Here is a 15,639-nt window from a genome sequence, read left to right as displayed (position 1 = left end):
TATTTAAATATTCAAATTTTCTAAATTGTCACAATCGCACTTGTGTACGAGTTGACTCAAAATGCGGGAAACACATTATTCCTATCTACATCATAAGCTCAAATACACACAAAAGTATCTGTATATATGTATATATGTATGTATATTCGTCTATATATTCTCTGTGTGTGACACAAAGTGAAAAACGAATAATGACAGCAGCAGCAACAACAACAACAACAGCAAGAACTACGGGTACTTAAGCACAAGCGTTTTCAGCATTTTCCGAATTTTCATCTAGACATCATTTAGACAAATGTCCCACAATTAGTCACAAAGCATTAAAAATAAAACACAAACAGCAACAGCAGCAGCAGCAGAGCGAGCAAGCCCAAGAAATTTTTCCTGATAAATTAATTGTATAATTAGGCATATTTCAAGCAGTTCAACAAATTGAAGGCTAAAATTGGATTATACTCTATTTAATAAGCAATCAATCACTTATGCAAAAGCAATTTAACTTGGTGTCAAAATATATTTCGACACAAGAATATATTTTACCTGCTTAAACTTGATTTGAAATCATTTATTTCTTTTTTCCCCCGAACATGAATATAAATGAATATTTTTTCGGAACTATACATAAATATAAACAGATGTTATCTATTATTTAATTCTAATTATGATGATGGATGGCAAGCAAAATTGATATTTTGTCGTTTACTAACTTTGAAGATTATTAATCTTTAGTTATTGTAGCTAATTGTGTCTTATGTTATGTGTTTCTTGATTCAAGTGCTTCTTATATACTTGGTGAAAGATTATATTGGTTTAGTTTAATTTGAAATCGTGTGTAGTCTTTAAAATATGATTATTTAAACACAGAAGTTAACTAATGATATAAACAACTTGTGCTCAGATTTGCTATAGATACATAATGAGTGAGTTTTGTAAAGAATTTGAAACTATTCCATCTCGACGAATACAATAAAATCAATCTGTTTACTTTTAAAAAGCTGGAACCGACTGTTTAGTCGTAAGCACTTGTATTATCTTTAGTTATTATACCTACAAATGGAAATTTAACCGAAATTTTCCTTACCACTTGACTCAAATAAATTGGCTATTCACAAATGTATGAAACTTAAATTAAAATCTACATATACTTCTACCGTAACAAGCAACGTATACGTAATAAATATGATAGTAGTGTTCCTTAGGTATCTATCTATCTATATAAAAGTAAATAAGGATCCAATTTAGATCCTCGGAGGTTGCTCGTAAAAGCTTTCAAAAATTTAAATTAAACCGCTTGAACGGCTCTTGTTGTCCAACTGGGGAAAAAAACTGGGCAAATAACTTTAGAAATGTCAAATTTCTATATCTAAATGTATATATGTGGAAACTTTTAAAAGGTTTTAGCCTGAGACTTAATAAACAAAAGCCAAAACTTTTTTCCAACTTTCAATGGCACGTTGTGTGTTGGCTCTCTTTACGCAAAGCAGATGCTCAACCCAAACTGCACCTTTTCGACACCCATTTCCCTCACCTCTCCTCCCTTTCACCCAACTTCCTGCCAATCGTTGACCAAGCGGAAGAGAAAAAAAAAAGACTATAACAATGCCAAGGCACACAACAACACACAACACAAAAGAAAAAACAATTTGAAATAAAAAAGAAAGAAAAATGAAAATAAAATAAAATATTAATAAAAAAGAGAAAAAGAAAACTGTTGCTCGTGTTCACAAGATGATATAAAGACGACGCATGGTGTCAGAAGGAGGTGGTGGTGGGGGGGAACAAGCGACAACTTATGTTTATTTATGGCTGCATATGTAGCTCAGAGATCCCAGTATACACACACAAACACACATACGGTGTGGCACATGGACACACACTCGTATGGTTATGTATCTCGTATGTGGTTGCACTTTTAAAAAGTGTACTGAAAACCAGAGGAAAGCGCAACATGTAGCTGCTCCCTGTTGGATCCTGCCGTCGTCTACTTCCACCCCCTCTAGGTTCTTTCCGGAGCTGAAGCCAAAAAGGAAAAGCTTTTCCACGCCGGAAACTTGAAGCCATGTACAGGAACATACAATCTCTTCTCTGTGTACCAACATATGTACGTATGTATGTAGTCGCGTAGATACATAGATGTTGCACCTATCTATCTAGTCTCTAGACTCTAGAGTTACTTTTCACCCACATACATATGCGAATAAGTAGTTTTCCTTTACGCAAATTAAATTTTGCAAAGGGAAAAATCCTCTTGGCCCTCTGCTGGCTGGCTTCGTCTTCTTTGATATTTTAAAGTGCTTACTTTTTCTTCTTCTCGCAGAAAATTGTTCGAAAATAACATCTCAACAACATGCAGCTACAGTTTTAAGCCGCTTCCACATGAATGAGTGAACGAATCAAAAAAAAAAAAAAAGAAGGAGAAAAATGATAACACAACTTTCCTCCCACACACACACACAACACAAATAACCAAAAAAAATGAAGTAAGTAAGTCGTCTCGCCGACTTAGGTATACCATACACCAGTAAAGCAAATATTTCAACTTTATTAAACAAATGCATTTTCACATGCTTCTTACAAGCATATCTTAGTATCTCGCTCACTCAATCATACGAGCACCCTAGCGCCCCCACCAGCCAACGGCCAACTCCGGCCTTATGGAAAAACGTTTATATGCATAACTCGACTGTTTTCTGTCCGATTTTGATCAAATTTGGTGTTTTGCTAGATATTAGTATAAAATTTAAGTGTGCCAAATTTGATTGCATAAGGTAAAAAAATACGGGAGATAATCAAGTTTTTCAAATTACGGGGGCGGAAAAGGGCGTGGCAAAATGTTTATACATACAAAATGTGTGCATTTACTAAGCGAATATACATACCAAATATGGTGTCTCTAGCTGGAATAGTTTTTGAGATAAACGCTTTTATTAAATTGCGGGGGCGGAAAGGGGCGTGGCAAAAGTTTGAAATAAACTTGATCACTCTACATACTACACGAGTCTACATACAAAATTTGGTGGCTCTAGCTCTTATAGTCTCCGAGATCTAGGTGTTCATACGGACAGACGGACAGACGGACGGACGGACAGACGGACAGACGGACGGACAGACGGACATGGCTAGATCGACTCGGTTGTTGATCCTGATCAAGAATATATATACTTTGTGGGGTCGGAGATGCTTCCTTCTGCCTGTTACATACATTTTGGCGACTTTAATATACCATTTCACCCTATGGGTGTATGGTATAAAAAGGGTCACAAAACTGTGATGACAATTTTCGGTAAGAGCAAACAATGGACAATGGGTTGTGAAGAAAAATATGTTTTTCGTTGGAAGGACTAAAGGATTTGTAACACATTTATCAAGATTGTGAACTCAAGAGGTCAGAGCCTTGTTTGTGCACCACAGGGCCGAATTAAGATATTTATGGCGCCTCCATTTTATATGCCGCCACATAAATAATATTGTTGTTCCTCCTCCGACTTAGTTGAATAATGACACTTGAGTAGTAATCGCAACTAAGTTCTAGAATTACATTTATCGATACAATATTTCGATTGGCTTTCCCCTAAGCCCCATCAATAACAAAAATACTTTTTCCTCCAAGAAGAACGACAACTGGAAACCATTCGAAAGGAGCGAGTTTCAAAATATTAACTAGACTTTGACCTCTACCTTTTAAAAATGTAAGTAAGTAAGAATTATTAGATTTGTTCTCGTTTTCAAATCGTTTTTAAACGTTTAGACACTGAAATGTTAATATTTTTTAAGGTGAAACTTTCACAAAAAATGATTTGAAAGCGAATTTCAACCAATTTATTCAGAATTCAAGACGGAAACAGTCCTAAATTTGAATAAATTTGAAAGTAAACTTTTTAGAAGTATATTTAAATTTCTGGAAATTTCCCCATCCAATAAAATAAGCCGAAAAAATTTCCATAAGTAATTAAAGATTCAAAAAAACACTCAAAATATAAACTTTTTTGAAATACATTTCACTGAAATTGAATCTTTGTTGGAATAAATAGCTCCCAGGCCAATATACATGTATATGGAAATTCCCTTGTGGCAACCAATCCAACCCTGCATGGAATCTCTGCATGTTTATTCATATATGTACATACATACTTAATGTAAATTATGTGCTTAAAAACAAAAAACCAATACTGAGGGATTTTTGTGTTTTATTACTTTTTCATTGTTGTTACTTTTGCTCTTGAGAACTAATTGAATTGCAGCCAAGATGGGGCAAAATAAGGAGCAAGAGAGCATGGCGATGGCAAATGAAGATGAAGACTTATAATTTACTTAGCAAACTTGCAGGATGCAGACAGCCCAAACATCAATTAGTTAGTCCAGCCAGCCATGTGTGCCGACCTACCCAAAAATCTAATCAAATTATGTGTTTGAAGCACACACACACACACACACACATACAGACATACACTCCATGCAGAGGCATAGTCTAAGGATAGCCTTAGTCCTCAGGTGAGTGACTTCCATTGGTTAGTTGAGTGTGTGTGTTTGTGTGGGTGTGTGTGTGTGAGTAGTAAACTTTTTCTGTTTGATCGTTTGAAAAAATCATGGGAGAAAACCTCAAAGGCATCCTAATTTGATTTGTTCATCTCTGATATTATTCTCACGAAGACGAAGTTTATTTGATTTTGCATGTCCTTACAAGTGGGATCTATTTTTATTTGTAGTACTTTCTTATTTAATACGAAATCCTAGAATTTTTTAGGAATTAAAAAACTAAATTTCTTGAAACACTTAAGGCTTTTTGTGAAGTTTTTGCCTTCTGTTAACTTTAAACTTTGTCAATTGACAAAGAATCCTGTTCCTTATATAGTTTAGTGTTCAGTTTTATTAATGTAAATATTAAAAACATTTGAAAAAAATGAATCAACCTTTAGAGGTTGAAGAAATAGTTTTTTTTTGGATTTTTTCAAAGAATTTTTGCTAAAATGTTTAACTGATTGATATTAATTAAAAAAGTCTCTGTAAAACAGACAACAAAATTTCATTATCATTCAACTATTTCGAAATCTGCATTAGTTTAAATAATTAAAATGTTATTCACAAATCGAATTCTCTCTTAAGATCTCAATTCTTAAATTTTTGTAACATTTTCAACTTTAAATGGAAATATTTTGAAGGACATTTCATATCATCATATATTAAATATGAAAGGGCGAGCATATTTAAATTAAATTTGCCACAATTTAGGGTTAAATTTGATTTGCAGCATTTCTCTTTCAAGTTAATTGACTTATTTTTTGCGGGTCTATTTTATTTGGTCCTTTTTTATATATGTATGTATGTGTACACATATATTTGTATATATTGTGTTGTGTGGGTTTTGACCACACACAAAACTCCCACTTTTTCCCCCCTAACTGTGTCTTACTTCCACCCACTTTCTCGCTCTTTCTTCAATTGACGTCACACAGCTGCTGTTTCTGTTATTACTGTTGTTGTTATTGTTGTTGTTCTTGTTGTTGCTGGTGCTTGACTTTGATGTTTGCCTCTGGACTGGCCTTGCCTTAAAGGTGGTTTGCTGGGAATAAAGGGGGAGAGAGGTGACAGTGGCTGGCCGCTAAGGCAAATTGTTTAATCGATTAAACGCAAAGTTTTCCATTTCCATTAAGCAGAGTCAGAGTGTAAAAAGTTGCCTTTTTGTTATTGCTGTTGCTTCTTCAACTTGTATTTTAACCGCACAGCAGCCAGGATAATGCCGAGCCTGATAATGCTGTCAATCATTTGGCCAGGCTCTATGTAGAAAAACTTTTGCAATCAAAAAAGTCAAAAGTTACACCTAAAACCCACTACCTTTTATATATGTACTAGTATATATAATCTAGGTAGGTAGGTCGACATTGCATCACTAATAAATTTGTAAAAGGAAGCCAGTGGAATAAGTTTGAACTACATCTATTGCCCTAGAAACATCTTGAATATGTGTTGAGAAAAGATACTTCAAAGTATGTATGTAAATGTTATTTGTCTTATGAATAAGTTGATGGACAAATATTTATAAAAAATCAATGAAAATGAAAATAAAATTAAAGTAAAACTTGAAAATTGACAACCTTTAGTTAATAATTTCATTATTTATTTGACTTTACCATTTCTTAGGTAACAAAATGGTATAAAAACTTGTTATAAACTTCGAACTAAAACTAGTAATTAATTCTGTTTTTTTATCCTTTAGAGCATTTAGTTTTATAAAGTTAATATACCCCCTCTTTTTGTTGTAGGTAAAAGTCTAACTAGAAGTTCGTTTCTTGTTAATTAAAGTAGGTGGCAAATGACAAACAAGCTTTAAAATAAGTTGCTTTGGATCTAATCTTGTACGTCACTGAATAAAAGACTAAATATTTTGCATATATATGTATGTATATAATATATGTTGATAAGTCAAAGCCATAAGAACTGGAATAAAATATACATTATTACGGCCGAAATGCGTCAAGAAGATAACTTATCAGTTGGCATAATAAAAAAAAGGAACAAAAAATACCATGGACTGAGTCTAAGACCCAAAGATAGACTAAACTGAATCTAGACTGGGTCAAAATCATCTGGCAAGTCTTTGGAGTGACACATGCAAATATCAAAGCCACAGAAGGACAATGAGGGGGGCGAAAGATGCATAAAATACATAAAGATATATACAGATATATTGCTGTTTCTCATCTGTGAGTGGGCTGATACGATGCCATTTCAACACTTGCTATAAATTTATGGAGAAATATAAAAATGAAACAAAGAAAAGTCTAATTTACTGCTCATAAAAATGTTGCTGCTGTTGCTGCTTCTGCTGCTGCTGTTGTCTGGGGAATCTTCAATATGAAATGAAAATGCGAAAATCACTTTTTGTCAGACACAAAATTTTCTTCTTTATTCTTTGGCTTTTTGTATTCTTCCACTTGACAGGGAATGGAATGAACAATGGGTGAGGGGGAGGGAATGAGGGACCCAAATGACAAGTTAAGCATATTGACAGGCAACCGGCAAGTCAGACAGGCCATGGATTCTGTCGAGTAGTTGAGCAGTTGACTAGTCGGAGTAGAGCACGAGATAAATAAGCTCATATCGGGCGTTAATTGGCTTTTAAAAGCCATTTAGTGTTTAGTGTCTCGTCTTTCTTTCCACATGTGTTGTATGGACCTAATCTTATTCTGTGTGTGTGTGTGTGTGTGTGTGTGTGTGTGTTTGCCGCGTTCAAACCAACTAACCAACTCTAAAAATAGGTGAACTCACGTGCAAGTTGATAAGAAGCTATGTAACTTTATCAAAAGATAAGTTTCTTTTTTGCTGTCGTCTACCTTTTTCCCTCTTGCTCTCTCTCCCTTTCTCCCCCTCTCCCTCTCTCTCTCTCTCTCTTTTTCTTGACTAAGGCTACTGAGGGCAAAAACTCAATAAGAAGTTTATCAAAAAGTGCCATGACCGCACTTTGCTCTCTAATTAGTTTCTTGGCTAACAACAAAATAAATATATAATATATTCAATGTATACATAGTATACAGGGTCCTCCTTTTGTCATACAGACAAGCAAAATCTGAGAAATAAATGTCTCTTAAATCAGTTTTAGATAAACAAAAAATATAATACAGTACATTAAGCAAAAATAGTTGACATTTATAACAAAAGGGCGTCTTAATTTTATATATATTATTTCTTAGAACCTCTTTCATAACAAAAATCGTACAAAAGCTCTGTCTATGTTGCAAGTACAAGTACTTAAAGGGATTTCCAGAAAAACTGAGACAGCATTTTGTTAAAGCTTTCTAGAAACCTTTAGTGATTCCAAGTAACTGTTTAAAAAGATTACAAGCCAAGTGGAATATGGCATTAATACATTATCTTTGGCATTATCTTCAAGTGTTGAGTCTTTAACTAACCTACATATAAGTACTGGGAACTATCAAGAACTAGGCAGATTAATATAACATTTTGACAAGCAAAAATTAATACAAATTAAGTTTGTTTTATTATATGCCAAGCAAAAGCATTTTACATTAATAAGAAACTATTTTTATATCGATCGAAAATGTGTCAAGTAAATGTAGATCACAACAATAAATAAATAAACTAATCCATTTCAGTTTATTGAGCGACCAAATAAAATGTGCCAAATCATATGTTTATTAGATTGTATCGCTCAATTGCTCAACTGAATGTAAACCTCTTTTTGGTCCATTGACAAACACCCACACACAAAAAAAAACGAGTAAAATGTGACTGTGTCTACTATATCTGATCAAAAAGCACCATAATTGGGGCCAATCAATAGATACATCTCTCAATGGTACACCCTGTACAGAGTATTTTGTGAAAGCGAAAGAAAACCCCCCAAAAAAAGTTTGCTAAGTCAAATAGACGACCCCCGCTTGAAAAATAAATATATAGCACAAAGAAAGATGAAAGATGAAAATGACGACCAATATCAACATCAACAACAAAAAAGAACAAAAAAAATTACAACAAAATATTTGCAATTTAAACTAAACATAAAATATATTTCATTTTTCATTTATAAATTAAACATTATAACATTATTTATAAGTAAAAACTTCTCATTCAACTCAGTTGCAATTTATTTGTTTAAGTTAAACTGAATTTTAGTGTTAACTTCAAACTTTCAAGTGATCTAAGTTAAATTGAAATAGTTTTTAGCACAATTTCAGAATTCTAATACCAATTAGCACTAAATAATTTAAAAACAATTTTTGATTAGTTGTCAGCTGATATCATATTATATTTTAAATATAGAGAGAGATATTTCTGTGTGTGTGTATCTGATGCTTATTGATTTCTCACTCTCTCTCTGAAATCCAAAAATGGCAAAAGCAATTGTTAAGTGCTGCGAATTATTGATGAACTGATCTATTTGCATTTGCTTTTGCAATCCCCTGGACGTATATGTACATGGAGCACTCATTTGCTCACTGTTGGATTACTTTTTGTGTCTTCCATTTGTCTCTGAATACACTATCACATAAAGAGTATTTAATATTTGACTTAGCTCAAGTGGTGGGATACCCAAAAGAATCATTTTTTAATTTCCTTTTTCTCATAAATAAGTCATAAATAAATGTCCTCTTGATAAGTGGCATTTGACCTCTTCATTTAATCAATTTCAACTCCTTTAAGAGTCATTTTAGCCTTAAAATTTGTCATTAATCATTCAAAAACAATCATTTTTGAGTGTTCTCTTAAGCAAGTATGAGAATAATCTATTTTTAATCAAAAAGACGGCTCAAAATAGACTTATGAAGGTGATTTTTAATTTTATATTCAATCAGAACTGGGATATAAATTTGAAGTAGCTAAAAGATCCTAGTGGATTTTCTTGAAGGGCATTTTTCACAGTCTTCTTTAAAGCTATTCCGCTAATAACTAAAATTTAAGACTATTCAGATCAAATAACTATATATTTACATACCATAATACATAAAATATTAATCATATTAAAAAATATACTTTTACTTGAAGAGATATTTATAAAGCAGACAAGAGTGATAAAATTTAATTCCAAGTAGTGAAAGGATTTGTCTACCTTATAAAAAGGAATCTACAAAAAAAGATGTAATCAAATAGCCCTTCTAAGAAATTAAAGAGTATTTTTAAATGCGATTCCCTATTTCTTTTATTACGTTTATTGGCCGCCAAACAATTAAATGGATTTTTCATTTTCATCTTTTCTTTTTCTATATATAAATTTTTTTTCTCTCCATTCGTTTGTTGTATTCTTTCATTCTTTTGGCTTTTGGGGTTTTTTTTTTCTTTGCTACGCTTTTATATTGTTGAATGGCAAGAAGAGTGGAGGTGGGATGGAAGGGGAAAGAGAGGAAATTATGGTTATTTATTTGGCCAGCGCCCACGTAACAAAAACATCCACCACAACAATGAAAAGAAAAATGAAAACTGTGTCTGTGTGTGTGTCTGTCTCTATCAGTGTGTTTGTGTATGTGTGTGTGTTGGCCACTTTATTAAAAACGCAAATTATGCGCCATAATTTGTGACTCACTTTTGGCCACAATTGAAACAGAAATTGAAATCTCGGTGTGTGTACATATTTACAAATAATTTATCAAATATAAAAATGAAATAAAATAAAAACAAATTTCACTTGACGTCACATATCAAATGGCAGCAATGTGTGAGGGATAAATGGAGCTTATAACTTATCAAACTATAGTATATATATGTATGTATGCTAACACTTGTACTTAGATGGCTGTCTAATTAGACTTAAAAGTTTTGCAGTCGCTACACAAAACTAATTAATAACATTAAGCGCAGATAAGTTTATTCAATTGTCTTCAGGGTTTTCCAAGTTTTCCATGAATTAAGCCAACAGCAGTAACTAAGTATTAACTTTTTTTCCAACAGGTAAATGCGTAAGTAAATTTGTTTATCTCTCTCTCTCTCTCTCTGTTGCTATTTTGGTACGTTGAGAATAATTAATTTTCCTAGGATTACGAAATCGAATTTCTCTCACTCTCTCTCTCTCTTCCTCTCCCTCTATCTCTCTCATTGCAACAGTCTCTATTATCAAAACTGGCGAGCAGCAAAACAATGCGAATAAATCCAACTCAAAAGGAAATAAGAAAAGACAAAAACCTTTTCAATCAAAGAAATAATCAAATTTCTACCTGAAAGTATATTTCAACGATCAGTTCGTCTATATAGTTACAACTTTGAATGAAATCTGAGGCAATTATTTTATAGAATATATATAGAAATTTTGGTAAGCATTTATATATTAATTTCTGCATTGTAAATTTATAGGTAAATTAAATATACTTTCTCTCTCTCTCTTTCCAGCTGTGTCTCTTTCAATAAAGGTTATTCAAATTGAATTCAAAGGAAAATATAAAACAAAACTTGTTAAACAGAGAAAGGATGAAGGCAAAAGGATGGTCGGGTTATGAAAGATTATTTTTTATTATTATTTTTTCCGTTTGTCCCTTTACTGATGAGTTTTTCACGTGTTTCCAGACACACACACACACACACACACAAACAGAGAGACAAAATGAAATACCAACCTTTGCCAATGAAAGAAAACGCATTGGTGTCCTGTCAATAAACTGGACTCTATCACAAATATGTATATACCATTTCACAATTCTGTCTTTTGTTTTCTTCACAAAAACTACAAATATCATTCATCCATTATTTAACTTGAACTTTTTTGTCCAGATATGTACCTACTCGTTTATATATATATGTAGGTATATCTGTATGTATATTTGTATTTTTACAGTTCTGTATAAGTGGATAGTTAAAATTCAATCAATAGAGATGAAAAGCCATAACCAACAAGCACAGCTACTGATATATTTGATTGAGAAATGCAAAGTTATTTTTCTTTTAAACTAGTATTTGTTTTTTATCAAGTCTATGATTTACTACACTTCAAAAAATTCGTTTTAATAAGAAACTATTGGAATATCCTAGGTAGAAAAATGATCGTCAAAGTCCATAAACAGTTTTTTGGCTGCAGAATCTATAATTTTGAACGATCGGCAATCTATTGCATACTTTAGGGTATTTTGCTCTATTTTAAGTTCCAAGAACTGTTAAATAAACGTTAACTTTGCTCCGATTTATATATAGACATTTTATTATAGTTTGTTACGATTTCACCCATAACCCTATTACTTAGCGATATATTGAGCTTTAATGATTAATGATATATGTATGAACGAGTCCTTAATGTTAGTCACACGACATAATTTGACAACATTTTCGTCATAATTGTTATAATTATGTGTAAGTCGATATAAAAACGATTCGAAAATTGTTGACGGAAACGATGATAGACCCAAATTATATTCGAATTTCATTAATCACAAATTTGATTGATTTTATGTCATTTGTATAGACTTTATTTCTCTTAGGTCTTGAGAAATCTTTTAGAATTACTTCACTTTGTTGTCAAAGTCGATATGCCCTTTAGTCTAGACTCTAGAGGGTATTAGAACCTTGGGTCATAAGCGTAGCACGACCAGGAAACGTGAGGACATGCCTGGAATCTGCTGAGGTCCTAAGACAAGTCAAAAAAGAGAAGGAAAAGCAAAAAGAAAAAATGGCAAATGTGAGTGAGATAGAATGAGATATTGATGGGGGGCGGTTGGGCGGTGACGGTTAATGGGGGGAGTGTGGGGCGTATAAAAGATGACGAGCCTCGCTGCAGGCTATTGAATCGAATACGAATTGAGGTTGGCATCCACCTCCTTCCATTCCGCCATTCATCTCCCCCATCATCCGTCCACATTCATTCATTCATCCTCTCTCTCTGCCGTCATCTACATCGAATGGGAATTGTGTGTACAAGTAATACACATGTATGCGTGCATGAATGTTTGTGTGTGTGTGTTCGGGTGTGTAAGTGTGTGTGCGTGACTAACATTTGCCATAATGCTGATGGATGGACTTCAATGAGTGACTGTCCAGACTTGGAACATTCGTTACACAAGTTTTGATGAAATAATTAAAACAAAAACATATAAGAAACAAGTAAAAAAAGAAAAAAAAAACTCAAATAAAGTAAAGAAAGTTTAGTTAGGAGAAATAAATTCAAGAATATTGCTAAGATGGGATAAATAACTAACTAAATTTCTGTGGCGAATTTTCTTTTCTACACTTTCAAACTTTACAAAACAAAAAAAGAAAGAATTCCAAGGAAAGCCAGAGAGAAAGAAAAGAAAAGAAAAGCGTGTGGAAAAGTGTGTGGAAAACTATGTGAAATTGCAAAGCGGATGCTATAAATAAGAGAGAGAACGAATATGGCAAAGCAAAATGCCTTAAACTGCTTCGATTGTCTCTCACTATATAGTTAAAAAAAAACAACAACATTTTGCTTCACTTGCACAAAAATCTAATAAATTTTTACTCAGAACATTTTTTACTTAGAAAGCTTAAAAATTTACATAAAATTAAGCAAGCCAAATTTAGATACTCTGGAAGGAACAACTTTTACAAATTTTACATTGGGGATTAAAATTTGTTGTCTCCCATTGAAACTCTAAAATTTTAGACAAAGGTCCAATAGGGAAAACCAACTTTGTCTAAGTACCATGACTTAGGAAGCTATTGTTTTTAACAATTAAAACAACAACAACAACTACTTAATGAAGTTTAGAGTAGTACTTTAGTTAGAAAAGTTAAATAATTAAGCAAATACAAAGTTTAATATTCAACAGGTATATACAAATTATTAACTTAACATAGTTAGTGTGTGACTATAATCCATAGGCGGAATTAGGACTATAAAATGGGTTAACTTTACCCCTTAAATTAAGCAATAGGCTGCGATATAATCATTGTTTTGAAGAAATTTATAACTTTCAATATGCTTTGTAACATAGTAACTTTCTAGAAATAATTCCTGTTTTAAGGATTATATCTTATCCACAGGACTATAGGAAAAATCTTTATAATTTCTGCTTTGAGGATTATATCTTATCCACAGGTCTATAGAAAAAAATCTTTATTTGACAGTTAAATTTTTCGTTTGACAGCTGTAGATCCGCCACTGCTATATGTAGATTTCCTCAGTTTGGATAAATATTAGCTTTTTGATCGGTTCAAAATATATAATTTGTTTTTAGAAATGATCTTTAATGAATTTATTTCACTTATTATCTAATGATCTCATCAAAGTCATAGATTCATAGATTCATTTTCAACCACTAAGGCACATGTTTAGCGAACTTTATGGATATCAGAAAAGTTTATTGATAGATTTACATTATTCAATCAAATTGTAAAAAAAAGGGAAAAAAAATTAAATGAAATAAATTTTGATATTTTTCAAACTTGTCGAAAATGCATAAATATCAAACCTACATATTTGCATGTTTTCTAATTTAGATAAATTTTTTCCTACATTTAATTATATTATATATAGAGGTACGAAAACGGTTATGCAATTTTGATGGGATAAGATTTTAAGAGGCAAATTTGGTTATTTTTGAGTCTATAGGATAATATGTGATCTACAATTTTAAAGTTTCAAATATTTTGAATATTTTGTATACATTTCGCCTATTGTAAATCCAGGGGGGGTTTACCCCCAGAGAACACCCCCTGCAGAAAAGTCTTCGATTAACGATTCGACAGTTTCCAATTTAAATTTGCTAGGAAATTGCTTTTTTTTTGTTCAGTGCCTTTAAACTCTTTTCTTTTTCTTTTCTTTGAGTTATTTCCATTTTGTTTTCCTATTTATTTATCATCGGAACCCAATGTCAACCCTTGAGAGCTATTGATAAGCGCGTTAAAATATTTAATCGCATACAATGTGATTGTGTTTAAAAAGGGGTGGGGGGAAGGGGGTCTTGCAGGGGACGGGGGAATGCGAATATGAGTTGTGCTGCTCGTTGAGGAGCAAACAGAACACAAAAAAAAAAAAGAAAAAAAAAACAAATCAAACAAATAAGGTAACTTCTACACAATATCATACATATACACTTCGACTATATAGTATAGATATATATATAAGCGAGTATATATTGTATAATATGTGTGCTTTTGCTGGCTGCTCTCATATGTAAGTACAAGTACAACTCACCTGACTTTTGGTGCTCCGACGACGACGGAGGCGATGGCGACAACTACTACTCCAAATGGAGGCGGCGGCGACGTTGATGTGGATATATTGGGATGTTTTGACTTTGGCTCTGCCTCTGCCTCTGCTTTGGCTTCTGCTTTTGACTGACTGACTGACTGACTGACGGACTGATGTGACTTGAGTTTACTTGACTGAACTGAATTTGTGTTGGTTGAGTTATTTGGGCCTCAAACACAGTGTTCCACAGCTTCAGTTTCCTGCACCTGTTGTTGTTGTTGTTGTTCTTACTTCTTTTGCTGCTGCTTCTTTTTATGGCTAAAACCAAATTTAATTTTGTTACTCTTGTTGCTGTAAATTTTTCTTGTTTGTTTTTTTTTTTTTGTTATTTTTTTTCTTATTGTTGTTGTTTTTTGTGTGCTCTGTATCTATCTATATATATATGGAGGTATATATATTTGGTTTTCTTTTTTGTTTTTTACTTTGATGTTGGAACAAAAAATAAAACAGCAACAACAAGGAGAAAAAATTCATTATTAGATTTGATTGAAAAAAGCGCGTTTACTTGGATACACACACACACATACAGAGAGAGAGAGAGAGAGAGAGATAGATAGAGTGAAAGAGGGTGTAAGCGAGAGATATCGAAAGTATACCAATTTTCTTATGGATCTTTAAAGAAAAAGTTTTTAAGCATTATAATTAAATTAATTGGCATTGGTTAAAGTTTAGTTTTGGTAAGCAATGTTTATCAATGATTTATGTTTGTTTAACAAAAATTTTAGTTGTTGTTGTTGCTGCTGGTGCCCACGCTATCGCCATGGTCTTTATATGCATATATCTATATAATTTTGTCCGTCTTTCGTATGTATCCCCACATTTTTCTGCTTGCCATGTAATTGTTTAATTAATTATGGTGTGTGCGAAATAATTTTTCGCTTAAATAAACATTTCGCATAGCATTTCGTATATAAAATACATACCTACACACACACACACACACACACATGCATATGTTTATGTATACATACATAAATATCTGTGGATTGGCCTGT

General features: G+C 32.6%; 1 protein-coding gene across 2 annotated transcripts in view; it reads right to left on the bottom strand.

Annotated features, from left to right (window-relative positions):
• Positions 1-14,902, bottom strand: part of LOC6640593 (cAMP-dependent protein kinase type II regulatory subunit) — a 42,445-nt gene extending 27,543 nt beyond the window's left edge. For both annotated transcript variants that reach the window (XM_002063481.4, XM_015178707.3), the window contains exon 1: positions 14,588-14,902. The gene's annotated coding sequence lies outside the window, so the exon portion shown is untranslated. The remainder of the gene's footprint in view (positions 1-14,587) is intronic.
• Positions 14,903-15,639: the final 737 nt, after the last annotated feature.

Source organism: Drosophila willistoni (genome assembly GCF_018902025.1).
Source record: "Drosophila willistoni isolate 14030-0811.24 chromosome 2L unlocalized genomic scaffold, UCI_dwil_1.1 Seg196, whole genome shotgun sequence".
Lineage (NCBI taxonomy): Eukaryota > Metazoa > Arthropoda > Insecta > Diptera > Drosophilidae > Drosophila > Drosophila willistoni.
This window is presented reverse-complemented; position numbering and strand designations above follow the sequence as displayed.